At 34.1% G+C, this 5,578-nt stretch overlaps 1 protein-coding gene across 3 annotated transcripts in view; it reads right to left on the reverse strand.

Annotated features, from left to right (window-relative positions):
- The window catches only part of LOC108972322 (phospholipase B1, membrane-associated), a 3,640-nt gene extending 3,350 nt beyond the window's left edge, over positions 1-290 (reverse strand). Inside the window, exon 1 of one of the 3 annotated variants that reach the window (XM_018938857.1) lies at positions 211-290. The gene's annotated coding sequence lies outside the window, so the exon portion shown is untranslated. Of the gene's footprint in view, positions 1-204 lie in introns of all 3 variants that reach the window. The other 2 variants (XM_018938855.1, XM_018938856.1) reach the window with 2 other exon arrangements.
- Between the last annotated feature and the right edge of the window lie 5,288 nt (positions 291-5,578).

The raw sequence follows: 5,578 nt of genomic DNA on the forward strand, positions 1-5,578 counted from the left end.
CTTAAATTTTTTTAAATATTTTAAATAATTTTTTAAAACTTTTTTTGCTTTTTTCGAAATGTTTTTTAAAACTCAGATTTTTTACTTTGGTTTTTTTTTCGAAATATTTTTTACAAATCACTTTTGTTGTTTATTTTTAAAAATTGCTTTAATTGTCCTTTAAAAGGTTTTCTCACATCACTAGACAATAAAAACGGCTTGMCTTTTCACCTTTGAAGAACTTCGTGGACGCAACCGCTTTATCGAACCCGGACGAGACTTCTTAACGCTTTCTCGTGCGTTGAATAAATGAAATTGCTAAGTAAACTCAAAATTCACTTTAGTTAAAATATGAGACATTAAAATACCTTTGTTTTTAACTTTTTATATTTTTTTTTGCCATATTTGCACTGAAAGATCAGCAATATAGCCATAAATCTTTGCTTCAACACATTGTACAACAACACAGCGGATAAAAATAGTAACAGAATAGTACAAAGTAGAAAACAAAACAATTTGAAATATTCATACGTATTTGTAGATCCCCAAAGTGTGCGTAAGCAAGTTCACTCCACTGTCCTTACAATGCTTAATTACTCGCTGTGTTTGTTGCGGTACAACAACAACAAAAAAGTTTGCTACAAAAACATTAAGTAAATTTAGTGTGGCACTTTAAATGGAGATGTGTATAAGAGACAGCCCAAAGTGTGCGTAAGCAAGTTCACTCCACTGTCCTTACAATGCTTAATTACTCGCTGTGTTTGTTGCGGTACAACAACAACAAAAAAGTTTGCTACAAAAACATTAAGTAAATTTAGTGTGGCACTTTAAATGGCATAAATGTCATGTTAACGACGCCTGGCGCTCGCTTAGAACTTCGTTTCAATTAAAATTTGTTGACCGAACACAAACACTTCACATCACTGTCRCACACAAACAGACACACGCACTCAGCCGCGCAAACGTATGAACACACCTTAACAAGGTGCAATGAAATTCGCTTTCATGCTCTTGAACTTGAGGTTCACGCGGGGTCTTACATACAGATTATGAGTTACTGTAAATAATATTTTAAGACAAATAAATTCGAAGAAAAATAATATTAAAATCACTTCAAAAGTTCAAAATTACGGCAGGCGGTTCAAAGTGATTGAATGACCCGCAATTTACAATTTACCTTGCTACCGGATTTAACGATCGAAATATTTACTTTTGTTGTTTTGGTTTTTTATTTTTGAAACAATAAAAATTGTTACAATAAAAAATAAAATAGATTATTTCTTAATGGAATTAGACCAATTTTGGGGACACAAAGTCCACAAAACTGTATAGCTGTCGTTTCTGAATGAATGCAACTTTAGTTAAATTTATATGCATTTAGTTATATATGTATGCATATACTATATATCAGGTCTATTGAAAAGTCTGCAGCTTAACATTTAGATGGCGCTACTAGAATTAACCCTCAAGGATGAATATGCTAAGTTTTGAGCTGGTAAAATGAGACGGAAGAAGGTGGACGCCCAAAAGCGATTGTTACCGACGAAACCATCAAAAAAGTCCACAAAATAAATTTGGATGACCGTAAAGTGAAGTTATTCGTGACAGCAGGCACTCTAAAGATATCGACTGAATGTGTATATCATATCATTACGAATATTTGGTATGATTCGGAGTGTTTGGAGATGTTCAAGCGTAAAGAACACAAGGTCTTGGGTCAATAGATGACAATTAATGAAACATAGCGCTATAATTTCACTCCGAAATCCGGATTGCATACCATGACATCTGTATTTTGGGATGCGCATAGAATAATTTTCATTGATTACCTTGAAAAGGGAAGCACCCTCATCAGCGACTATTACATACTATTATTGGACCATTTTAAGGACAAAATCACAGAAAAACGTTCGCATTCGATGAAAAAGAAAGTACTGTTTCACCAAGGCAATGCACGCTGTCACATGTCAGTTAAAATGATGACAAAAATACTTGAATTAGGCTTCAAATTGCTTCCGCATTTACTGTATTCTCTAGAAATACCCTCCAGCGACAATTTCCTGTTCTCAAATCAAAAAAGAATGCTGTTGGAAAGAAATTTTCATACAACAAAAATGTTATCAAAAATTTGCGGGATCGCTATGATCCGTCATAACTAAATTTTTATCGCATCGTTAACCGATTTGCTATTTTCAATATTTTCTCAATTTATAATTTCAATCTTGACTTTAATACTGTGTTTTCTKATGCATTATGAATTAATTTTATAAAAGATAAATATAATTTTCAGAATCAAAGGCACTTCAATACGCATGGTGTTTAACGAGGATAAAAGAAAGGTTTGTGACTTTGATAAACGAAGATATGCTCCACATAGCGAAATCCTACAAAAATTATTTTGTGTTATGATGTTTTTATTCTATTGACATTGATGGGGTATATAATTTATTATTATTTGGCCCATATCTTAATTTGATGACAATAACTCATTTTATTGTCCACAATTTTGCAAAGTTTTTTTGACTAATCAAATCCTCATAGGTTTCGGCTGAGTGAAGATAATTTTTTTTAGATTTTTCAGTAAGACATGTGAATTTGCTTCAAAATTTCTCCGTTACCCAATTATTATAAATAATAATATTTAGAATTCAATTTCGATAATATTGAATATATGTATGTATTTGCTAGGAAAAAGTAACTTGATTTATCAAAAACTTTGACAATAGGTGGCACCCGAATCTAAAAAAGAGTTTATTAAAAAAATTTAGTCGTATTCGATATATGAAGAGCATGCAGAATGAACAATACAATTTTTAAAAGGTAATCAATGGTTCAGAGGTTATTAAGTATACGAAGTGGTTTGGGGGTAGTATGGGTACAAATATAGGGTATAATATTCTTTTTTTTAAAGAAAGGGCACTAAATTTGTAAAAAAATTGCCAGACGAGTTGGAGTTAAAGTCAATTTATTAAGAATAATGGTCTTTCTGGGCCAATGTTGATGACATTCGASTAATACATATTTGCTAGAGAAAACAACCAGATTTGCCATAAGATTGTATTTAGAACAAGATTTAGTTCAAGGTGAGCTGATCGTTCAGAATAGAAAACAACAAAATCGTGGATTTAGTAAAACATTCGATGGTTGTGGACAAAAAAAGAAGTTAAGAGTATGTTAAGAGAAGGCGGATGTGATTTAAAGACTATATCCGCTTGTGAAATTGAAGTTAGAATTAAACTTCTTTGGTTTTTGAATTTGAGAAAATTTTAAAGAGAAAAATCGTCCACAACGCCAGGCATCAAGAGAATTAAATTTTTTCAAAATTAATTGCCGCTTAAGTACGTGTGCATTTTTCATTATTTTAGTTATTAAATGAACATTTCTTATTTATGTTCTTAATAAAATTTCATTTTCAAATGAATAAAATTGCAGAAGTGCTAGTATTGTGAAAACAATTGCACATGCGAATGAGCTCATAGTGGTAGCAGCGGCAAAACATCTGGATGCCCTCCGGAACAAATGACTGCATATAACTAGATTGCGATGATAGTTTGCTAATATGAATCTAGAGCTGGTTGAGCAGAAAACAAAAGTCATGCTCATAAGCTCCAGGAAAATTGGAGAAAAGATATCGCTCACCATAGAAGAAGATGAGATTAGTTCATAACCACAGTTGAAGTACCTTGGTATAATAGTGGACTCAATAGTGGGGTAGTTGGAAACTACGACATGTAAAACAACTAAAATCTATAATGCTATATAATCCAGAATGACGGCAAATAGGGGCTGTGTGCGATTTTTAATAGCTAACGTAATGAAATCAGTTATACTGTATGCGGTTCAAATATAGATACAGGCGCTAGACATAAACTCCTATGCAAGACCAATAAACGCACTGAAAGTGCGCTCCGAACCATATGAAACGATGCTGCTGAGGTATTAGTCTGTATGGCGCCGATTGACATCCAGAGAGGCGAACTCATATGAATATACAACTTATCAGAGACGTCTACAGCAGCAAAAAGAGAAGAGAGAATCAAAAGAATCGCATGTGGTAGCAACGGTGGCAAACTCTATCCAAAGGACGACGACTGATTCCAGACATACATTCGCTGATAGACAACATGGGCATCTGCATTTCCACCTGACTGCCTATTTGTGATTTAGAAGCTACCTATACAAATACTATAATATCATAACTTTAGACCATGTGTAAAAAGTGTATTGCCCTCGGTTTTCGAGTATAACGGAAAATCGTTGTTGGAGCTAGTCTCAAGGTGGAAAATTTCACTGCGAGTCTTATGTAAAATGGAAAACTGTCAGTGAAGTAGCAGCTCTAATTATGATAAGATTGCAACATTTACAACAGATTAGGCGTCAGTCAATTTGTACGAAAGAGGAGACTTAACTGTCTTCTTCCCTCCCATGAAGTAAGTAATACTTAGTACAGTGTTCCCGTGGCAGTGACATGAGATGGGAGAGGGTTAGGTTTAGCGGATTGAAGTTCCGCACTACGGTGTTTGATGCTTTCCTCTACAAACCCAAAAAAAAAAAAAAAAAAAAAAAAGTGGTAGTATGGACAAACAACCAGAAGAGCTGTTGATGCATACTGGGAATTTATGTCTGCGTAATTGTATATATTCACGATTTATTCTTTATTTTTGCAAATCTGCTCACATCGGTTTGACATTAAACTTATGAATTCCTGTGAATATCAGAATAGAACTACTTGAAATACACCAGACTCAACATTCAATATATATAAGACACCTTTTCATACACACAAGCAACAAAATCGAAAGTATTAAAGAGCCTTAAAACCCACAAACTTGTTAAACACACCTTAAGCTGGCAAACTATTAAATATTTCTGAACTTTATATTGGGTCAACGAAAATAAATATCAACAAACGGAAGTGACTTTGCCGCACAMAAACGTCCAAGTAGTGCAAAAGCAGCACGAAGTGCAAGAAAACTCTAAATGAGGTATAGTCGTGGGTGGGTGTTTGTGGGCTGGTGAGTAAAGTAGTGCAAGGCAATTGAAACTTTGCAGACACGCTGTCTGCATAAAAACCCGGCAATAGAGAAAATGTGCCAAGTGTTAAACTTTGGCAACGATAAACAAACTTATGCTGGCATATATTATACAAAAGCACACACACAAACACCCACACAAGCGATATTACATTATAAATGTGCACGCCGGCAATATGCATACGATATATAGAGACATATATTTATATGTAGACGTTGAACTAAAAGTTTGTGAGTGGTTTTGCTATTTTCGTTCTTTTAATTTTATTATAGAACTTTCAAGGTTGCAGAGCACACACACATATACACGCAGAGGTACATATAAGTTTTGCAGACAGTTGTCGAGAAACTCAAGTGCAAGTGTGAAATTTTTGCAAACACATACATACACACAAACAGACGAATGTGAAGATTTGCAGCATGCCAGCACACCAGCACACCAGTGCACTCACACACGCACAGCTGCATAGTAATTCATTAACACACATGTGTATAATGCCGGCTGTGAGTTAGAGGCATATACAAATATATGTATATATAATTGCGTTGTGTGTATGTGCGCATAG

Source organism: Bactrocera latifrons, unplaced genomic scaffold (genome assembly GCF_001853355.1).
Source record: "Bactrocera latifrons isolate USDA-ARS-PBARC rearing strain unplaced genomic scaffold, ASM185335v1 scaffold_391, whole genome shotgun sequence".
NCBI classification, from domain to species: domain Eukaryota; kingdom Metazoa; phylum Arthropoda; class Insecta; order Diptera; family Tephritidae; genus Bactrocera; species Bactrocera latifrons.